The sequence below is a fragment of the Chelonoidis abingdonii genome, chromosome 4, assembly GCF_003597395.2.
Source record: "Chelonoidis abingdonii isolate Lonesome George chromosome 4, CheloAbing_2.0, whole genome shotgun sequence".
NCBI lineage: Eukaryota > Metazoa > Chordata > Testudines > Testudinidae > Chelonoidis > Chelonoidis abingdonii.
Window position 1 is genome coordinate 147,641,211 of NC_133772.1, and position 9,684 is coordinate 147,650,894.

General features: G+C 44.2%; 1 protein-coding gene across 1 annotated transcript in view; it reads right to left on the reverse strand.

The window, feature by feature from the left end:
- The window catches only part of SYT16 (synaptotagmin 16), an 84,104-nt gene extending 78,782 nt beyond the window's left edge, over positions 1-5,322 (reverse strand). The window contains exon 1 of the mRNA XM_075065755.1: positions 5,087-5,322. The gene's annotated coding sequence lies outside the window, so the exon portion shown is untranslated. The remainder of the gene's footprint in view (positions 1-5,086) is intronic.
- Between the last annotated feature and the right edge of the window lie 4,362 nt (positions 5,323-9,684).

Below are 9,684 nucleotides of genomic sequence, written 5' to 3' on the forward strand. Positions count from 1 at the left end.
CAGAGAAAGGGTCACCAGGGTCCTGGTAGGGACATAGGAGCCAGCAGTACGGCGGATCACCAGCCTGCAGGGGGCGCTCCAGGACGCTGAAAGAGCTAATTCCCATGGATGACCAGCAGGAGGAGCCGCAGGGGTGAGTCCACTCTCTTACACTCCCCATTATGCCAGGAACAGGTGTCTGTCTCTCTCTCTCTCTCCACCCCCTAGAGCAGGCCACACTGCTTGCATCATCAGCCACATCATGCTAAGACCAACATTTAACTTTTAAAGCTGATTTCTGGGTCACTGTTTACCTTGCGTCAACAAGAAAATGCTCCAGCATGTGGAGAGCACCCAAAAACTTTTGTATGCTTTGTCAGGCCAATTTGGAGGACCAAGAACAATGATCTGTGCCTTCCCAAGAGACACAGAGTGCACATCTTCACACTGCAGTGCTCAGAGCTCTTTTTCTTTCCCATAGCAAACACTGGCAACTAGCAAAGGACATCTCAGGATACTGAAAATTGGCTATAGAACCCATCATCTCTAGAGCACCAGTTCAAATGTAGAGCATGGAGAGCGTGCCTGAAGGAGGTTACCATCTGATGATCTACATCCATGGAGTTTGGCGGTCTCAGTCCATCTTCCAGCAGAGAAGGTATCCATATCCCTCTCACACATCATAGTTGACACTGTCAACCTTATCAGTGGTTTCAGAAGAGACCCCAATTCAGAAAGATACTTAAAATGCACATGCTTCAGTCCCACGGAAATCAATGCAGCCAGAAAGATCAAGGACTGAAGGAGGACAGAAACCATTCACATTTTTAGAGGTGGTTCCTCCAGGTCAGAGCTGAGACCCATCGGCAGGTCAGCACGGGGAAGCTTGCACTACTGTTGCTTGTCCTGCAAATAAGTACGAACACCTCAGTTTCCAGGGCTGTCAGTCTGCAACCTTTCTTGAACACTAAAGTCACACTATTTCTTTTAAGACCGCTCTCTCATTACCATAGCACTACTAATGCAGTATTTTGAGACAGTGAGGGGATAACGTGCATCACTGTGATGATACATCCATCAATTGCTATCTTCTCAAAATGTAAATAAGCAAGCACTCAAACACAGACTTTAAAGAATATGCCCATACTTACCCCCACCCTCCTCGCTCTTCCATTACTCATTTCCTTCCTTGTGAAGCTAACGGCATCATGAGCTCATAAGAAATCAAACTCTCGCATTCAGGCCTCCCTCCTCTGCACACTGAAAGCATGAAGTGATTGCTCCAGAATTTCCACAAACATCCCCTGCTGATTTCCTCCTGCAATAACAGAGGCTTACCGAGCATGACCTACCTTCCCCTCAAGGACAAGAGAAGCAAAAAGGTCATTCTGATGGTCTCGTTTGCCTTTCCTGGACTTGATAAGCTCTAAGAGAGAGAGGCCTTGTTACCACCACCCACCCCACGTGTCTCTTATAACCTGTACTGCCACCCACAGAACTCTTTGCAAAGGACTTCTATTAATAAAAGGAAACAAACATTTTGGCGTGTGAGGTTTATTATTTTCTCTGATTTGGTGTGTGGCAAAGAATGAGTTAATCCTAATTAGAATCCTCCAGCCCCCATTATTCTCATCCTACAAACTCCAATCTTCCTAGTTTCACCCCTTTGACCCCAAACATGACAACTCATCACCACCAAAGGCTGGACAGTAGCTCCTTTCAAAGACCTGAATAAAACCTATTCCATCATCAATTGACCAAGGACCATGCACCTGTAAACCTTCTGCTGAAGGCAGAGTGTGTTGCCTTGGCAACCTGCCTGACCTCCACTGCCCCAGGGAGTGAAAATATGATGCCAATAAGAGATTTCAACGAATCTACCCAATCTCTCAATACTTATAGGATTTCCCATCTCTAGCTAGCAGGTCATGCGCCCAAATGGAGCAGGGCTTTCTGAATACAGACCTGGCTTCTCCTTGCCCTACCATTTCCTAGCTCTCTCCTTAGGCTGCAGTCTTCTCCTGATGGTTATATAATGAGATGAAAAATTAGCCCAGGGTGTACTTACAAAGCCTGCTGCGAACTCTCTGTCCTGGGCTTTGACAGGTATTTCCAATTGCCTAGAAGCCGTCTCAGCATAGGCAGCTACAGAAAGGAACGGGAGGAGATCATTTGCCATCTGAGATCGAGCTGAACATCATACCTATGAAAGAGTTCATACTGCAAATGACCCCACTGCAGGGGGCCACCATGTGAGCTGTGCTGCAGACTGCCTTTTAGATGCCTAGCAGAGTTCTACGTGTACCACAAGCTCAGAGGTATGCATCGCAAGCACATCGAGTTCTATCCACTCTTCCTCTTGGTGGGTTCCCATTAAACACTCACTTGTAATAGGTCCTGGCGGATTTTTACTGTGGCTGGGTGCAAATACCTTAGGAACACATTTTAGCATGTAGTTACAGACGGAAGGTAGGGGATTTGTAAACTCTCTCGCCCCACGGAAACAGTTTAGTGTGAGGGTATAAAGTTTGCTCTGCTCTTTTGGTTCATTTTTTCTTGCTAAAGCCTTCTCTTTCAGGGCACGGAATAGAAGTCTTAGGCCCATGATCTCATCAGCTGGGTCTTGCTCTGCCTTAGTGTCTGAGGTATTGAATGATGAACTTGTCAGAGCGTGGATATTCTCTAGTCTTCCCTGAGTAGTGCATCCCACTGCATGGGATTGCTGGCACGCTGCCTCCCATATCGCCCCCACCTGGCTCCCCAGAACCCAGTCCAGCTACTTGGGCATAGGCCTTGGCCACTGAGGAATACAATCAAGGAACTGTTGTGCAAAAAGCCTAGTTTTTCAAGGGATACTGCAAGAAGAAGGAGACTACTTGTAACACAGGGTGTGGTTTCCAGGAAAGAATGTGCCATGGGAGATTTCTGGACTTGTAGTATCAACCAGGTCCCCTGCACCCAGTGAGTGTGTTCTAAAAATAACTGGTCATGGGAGAATGCAAAAGCCATTAAAGCAAATACTAAGAAAAAATGACTGAGGTTACTGGCTCCATTTATTTAACACAATGGAGTATTTTGTTAATGCTACCACCTTCTATATTAATAGTGGCATGTGACCTTTCATCAACATATTAGCATAATGAACCTGCTGGTTTGTTACAGGGTGACCTGGGGAGGAAGAATTGCCCCACAGGCCATCCTGGGAAAGGCAAAGGCCAAGCCAGCATTTAGCTAGCCAGGGGCTTCAGGACCAGTGAAAGGAAAGGAAATTTGGGAGCATGACAGGTTAGGAACTGAAACTGGCCTTAATGGTTGGGAGAACAGCTGGTCCTATGCCTTCCTCCCACCTTCCACTGGCATCCTCATACACTGCCTTCGACCTGTCCCCTGAAGTGCAAAGTTGAGCAAGCCCTGTACAATCAATGGAATTCAACCACAGATGAGTTTGACCCAACGGTATTTGCTATGATAGAGGATGATCCCAAAGTCACTGAAGTCAAAAGGGAAGTTTTGCCACTGAGTTTAGTGGGAGCAGGAGAAGGCTCAGAGAAAGCAAATGCTGATGATTCATTATTATTTATATCATAGAACCTAGGAGCTCCAGTCGTGGTCCAAAACCCCACTGCGCTAGGTGCTGTACAAAACACGGAACAAAAAAGACAGTACTTGCCCCAAAGAGTTGACAATCTGAGTATCAGACAAGAGAAAACAGATGGATATAGAAAGATGAGGGAGTATAAGGAACCAATGAGACAATGTTGGTCGGCATTATAGACAGTGGTCTCGGCCCACTACCAGCCTAACCATTGTCAAGGTTTTTGTAGTTTTAAGGAGAGATTTAAAGGAGGATAATTAGATCGTTTTGTGGCTATTTACAGGGAGATCCTCCTATTTGTGAGAGGTGGCATGGGAAAAAGCATCAAGGTGCTTTGTTTGACAATTTAACAAGTGGGCAGTGAAGGCTAGCACTGTGGGCTGATCGGAGGAGAGAGTCAACATCTGAATGACAGATGAAAGGTCAGGTAGGGATAGGCTGTGAAAGGCCATGAAAATAAAAACCAGTAGTTTATGTTTGATGCAACAGAGAAGGGGGAACCAGTGAAGGAACAGAGATAGAGAGGTGACAGGGTTCAAGGGACACGCTAGGAAAACTGACTATGCAAGTTACTTCAGAGCCAGCTATGCCCCCCTCTGAAAATATTATATTCCAATATTACACAGTCTATACACACAAGGTCCCTTATAAATGAATGCAATTGTGATTCTGTCTGGAAAGATTCATATATGTCAGGAGATTTCAAAAGCAACACCTAGGAGTTTTTCAAGCAGCACATGCTACATTCTTGTGGTCAGCATTTGAGTGCAGCATGCCTTACGAAACAGAGGGAGGTGGGAAAAAAAAATCAAGGACTTCTAACGGAACTACATTCAATGAGAAGCTACATTAAAATCACATCTACACATTTTATAGGTGTTTGTATTTTCAGTATATGCAATGTTCTACCTCCTGTACAAAAATCCCCAGAAAAAAAATTGTAAAAACTTTCAAACATAACTGACAACAATCCTGAGATATTTTGAAAGAGAGAAAGCTATGCTATGGAGTGTTGCTTTTATTTTACATATATTTTGGCTCCCGCCAACCATTATTCTACTTTTGGGCCCTATAAAAAAGGCAATGCTGTGTTCTTAACCTAAGTCATTCAAAAATAACTGCAGGTATTTGTGTTTCTCCCCCTACAATGATGTGAGGCTATATTTGCTCTCTGTTTGAGGAGGTGGTGAATGGTTAACACCTGTGTTTATCCTATACATCCACCCAGTGTAATTGTTTTTTTATTCTACAGTAAAGATGGAAGCTCTTCTGTAATGATAGCATGAAAGAATTAAATATAAGTACAAAGAAAAAAGGGCATTGGTGCTCTACGTTTGGTTACCCGAGGCTTATAACAGAACTTCAGAAACATACATAAATGTGGTTCTAAATACAAAGTAACACAGGCATTTGCAGCAGAGGATTTATGTTAAAGCTATATCACTCATGAAGTTACAAAGTGAAAAGGTTTGTTTCTATCCAGGAAGTATTTATTCAAAATACTAGACTTACCTATTTTCCCTTAAAGTAGCAGGACAAGTCAAACAAGACGTGAAACTTCCCAAGTGTGTTTCCTGCACTGATATAGTATATGTTGTGAATAATACAACTCCAAAGTCAATAGTAGTTCCTTTACTTTCAATCCAGGACAGGTTCCTAAATCCTGCTTTCCTTTTGGATCTGTGGAGTTCACACTAGCTGGACAGAGAAAGACAGTCGTATAGACCTGTGTTTCACAAATGGGAGTGGTGCTTTCTCTCCCCCTCTCTGTACTAGATGGTTTACTGTCCCAGAGAACAAGGAAGGCTGCTAGTTCATAAACATGTGACAATCACCAAAGGAATGTTAGCCAAAGAGGTGGCAGAGAAAGCAGACTGAATCACTCCCAACGGTGGCTGCTTATAAACTTCTACCACAACTATAATATTTCCTGAATATGTAGTTACCTGTAGGGGTATTAGCACTTTCTTTACTTGGTCAATTATCTTGCTGACAAATTTACAAGAAAAAAAAATCATTAAAATTTCCAGTTCAAGGATATAATGTCCTGCCCTGCCTAAACTCAAACTCTGGCCATAAATATTTTGGATCAGCTAATGAAATGTATCTTTCCTACTGCTGGATCCAATAGGCTCGCAATGAAAAGTAAATTAAGGATCACAGCTGGTACTGGTAATGTTTCATCTCAAAGGAGTATCCCACTGGTAGCAAGGAACAGAACTACATTATTTGCCAGGCCTCAGTCAGTCATGACTTCACTGAATAGTTCTACGCAGCCTCGAACTGAGCCCAGTTTCACCTCCTAGGATTCCAAAGTTAGAAGAGCAAACAAGTTGCAATGGTTATGCTCTTCTGGGTGGGATTTGCATCCATTATGAGGTAAACTGTTCTCAGAGTAAAAGTGGAAGTTTGTGCCTTGCTCCACCTGGGCAGAACAGCACTGTTCACAGTTGCACACTGGGTGATATACTAACCAGTTACATGACCACTGGGCATGCAAACAGATACATAATTAACAATGGAGAGTGTTTCTTGTAAAACTATGCTTCGCAGACAACAAAAGGTACAAAATGCGCTTCTATTTTTTTTTAATCTTAGTGCCCTTTTAAGGGAGATTTTTGATCCTATAATACTGACTATAGTGCCATATTGTGTGTTCAGTGCTCATATACAGCAGCCACTAACGTCACCTGTATGTAGGAATCATTAAGGCACAATATGGCCCATAGTTTACTGGTTTACACTGAATGAGCAGGGCGAATCCAAACTCACCCTCACTGCCTGCAGAGGGGCCTTTTGCATCAGAACCAGAGCAGTTCCCAGTGGTGGCAACACCGTAGTAGTTAGAGCACGATTTTTTTAAAAAACGTTTCATGTCTGGTGCATCTCAATGAGAGCAGTGGAAAGGTCCTCAATAAAACCACATCACTGGGCATAGTTACTGCAGCAAAGACTAGACTGAAAAAGAAAAGTCAGCAATTTATCCTGGCCTCAATGGGAGTTTTGCTATTGACTTTAATAGGGCCAGGGCCTGCTTCAGTCTTTGAAGAATCATAGAATATCAGGGTTGGAAGGGACCTCAGGAGGTCATCTAGTTCAACTCCCTGCTCAGAGCAGGACAAATCCCCAGACAGTTTTTTTTTTTTTAAACCCCTGTTCCCTAAATGGCCCCCTCAAGGACTGAACTCACAACCCGGGGTTTAGCAGGCCTCCCCCTATCCCTCCCCCTAAAGAGCAGTCCAGTTTCCTGAAGGTTTGTAAGGGGCAACCTATTGGTTTGCCAGTTTTAGGTACTCAACTGGTCTCCAATCACTATAGTATCTGAGCACTTCAAACATCAGTATTTATCCTGAACACTCCTGTGAAGTAGAGCATTGCTATTATCCCCATTTTATAGATGAGAAATAGAAGCGGAGAGAGACTTTCCCAAGGTCACACAAGTCTGGCTGAGCAGAGAACTGAGCCCAAGTCTCCCAAGTCCTAGATTAAACCAGTGGTTCTCAACTGGGGGTACGCATACCCCTGAAGGTAAGCTGAGGTCTTCCAGAGGGTACATCAACTCATCTAGATATTTGCCTCATTTTATCACAGGTTATATGAAAAGCACCAGCAAGGTCAGTACAAATTAAAATTTAGTACATACAATGACTTGTTTATACTGTTCTATATACTGTACACTGAAATGTAAGTACAATATTTATATTCCAGTTGATTTTGTAATTGTATGGTAAAAATGAGAAAGCAAGCCATTTTTCAGTCATAGTGTGCTGTGACACTTTTGCATTTTTATGTCTGATTTTGTAAGCAAGTAGTTTTTCAGTGAGGTGGAACTTGGGGGTACACAAGACAAATCAGCCTCCTAAAAGGGGTACAGTAGTCTGGAAAGGTTGAGAGGCACTATATTAGACTATCCTAGCCCATAACCCTGATGACTTCACTACTCATGGCAGCGGGGCCCAACATACCGGTGGAAACCCATACTGGGGTCTATTTGCATTTGGCTGAATTCATGCATGCAATGTGAAAACAAAAAGACCTCGAATGTCTGTCTGACTGAAAAGCTACTTATTGCATATCCAGGTGCTTCACCTCTCCTGGTTAACATTCTGACACCTCCACTCCTCCCACGGTGCATCAAGGACTTAAAGGGGCTTTTCAGGACTTGACTTTTTTTAAAAAAAAATTATATAAATACTATTCTTTAATCCCTTTGCCAGCCCCCGGACTGCTCCCGAGACAGAGTTGCTACCTTCTTGGCCAGCCAGCAAGATGGATTTTCAGGCTGTTAATGTATGGCATCTAAACATATGACTGGGTCTCTGGGTACCAGCAGAAGAAAGGGCGCAGGGCTAGTCGTGTTATTTTTCTCTATTCCTGGGCCTGCTGTAAAACATCTAAATGCAACATAGGACCCCAGAATAACTGCATTTTAGAGATGGCTGACATCATCCTTCTACAGGGATATACCCAGTCTGTAGAGTGGTTTATGACCCCATCTGACCGTGATGTGCCATTAAAAATGAAATATTGTTATAGGTGGGATTACTCATCCTATCTATGATTAAGGTTGTCAAGCACTTCCCTTTATAAAACCCTGTTTTAAGTTGCTTATAACTTTGTCAAACTTTAACCATTGAGCTGAAATTTTCCATGATGAGTGTCTGTCTCAGGCTGAATTTTTCTTTTTCTTTCTTTTTTCTTTTTTTTTTTTTTTTTTTTAAATTGCAGCCAAAATCACCCAGCTGTTTCTGAGCAGATGGGTAGTGAAAAATAAAAGTTTTGCCCTTGTTAAAAAATTCGGGTAACCTTTTATTTGAAAAGCTCTAGGAGTCCCATTGTTCTGTCCCTGTAACGCTACCCTCACTCTCTGTGCTTTGGAGCAGAGACTTGAAATGAGGCAGAGGGGTTGCTTTTTGTCAGGCCTGTGCCTTTTTGTCAGGTCTCAATCTGCCCAAATCTGACCAAATTATCAGACTTTGAGGAGGAAAAAAAAATCACCATTCATGCACGCTCAGTAGAGACTTGTCCATATTGGGCATGCTCCAGCCCAAGGCTGAGCAGGACTTCCCCTGAAATTGCTGCAGGCCATGATGGGTCAAAGCACCTGAACTGAGAGCAGGGAGGCTGTATCTCCTGTGCTTTCAATGATCACCTCCTGCTGGGGCCCAGGAAGCACAGAGGAGATAGGAGCCAAATCTTGGGTAGGGGGTGAGGTAGGGTATAAGAGGGAACAGACTGGGACAAGGAAAGACTGGGAATGGCAGGTCAGAGGGAGAGGGAGATTAGGACTGGGAATTGGGACAGAAGGAAATCTAGGATTGGCTGGACTAGGACTAGGATCTTGGGAAGGGGACAAGAGCTAGCTGGGCAAGGAGACTTGGAGCCAGGGGGGGACAAGGGAGACTAGGACAGGTTGGACAAGGAGACTAGGACAAGCAACCAGATGGGAAAAGACTGACTTTCTGGGCAAGAAGATTGGAACTAGAAGCCAGAGCTGATGAGGAAGCTGGAATGTAGAGACAGATCTGAAAATAGGCTGGCAAAGAAACTGGAATAAGGACCTATGTGGTGGGGGCACACCGTTTGGATGAGTAGACTAGGACCGAGAGCGAGTGGCTATGACAAACACAGGGAGAGGGGAGAGAGAGATCGATCAGACAAGGAGCCAGGAGAGGAGAACTGGGAATGGCTGGGCGAGGAGATTGGATCTAGGATGAGGCACCCGATGACTGAGGACTGGGATGGGTTTCATGGGGAGAGTCAGACCGGGACACGGCTCCAGAGGTATGGAAGAGACAGGACTGGGCCAGGGACTGGTTAGAGGGGAAGGGTCAGAAGTGTCTGTGCCCACTTTAACACACTCCCCTTCAGAGCCCAGAATGGAATCCAAGATTTCTGAGCCTCACCCTTCCTCTGCTTTCAGAAAATAGCTGTGAATCCACTGGCAAAGTCTCTCATCCTGCTCTAGGTTGGTATACAGAGGATGACAACCTACTATGCTATCAGTTACTCCACCAGCTAAAGTGGCAGAGGCCTGTGCAACAGATTGAAAGGTTCCAACCTTGCTGATGACCTATGTGGGTGGTAATATGCCACATGATTGAATTTCT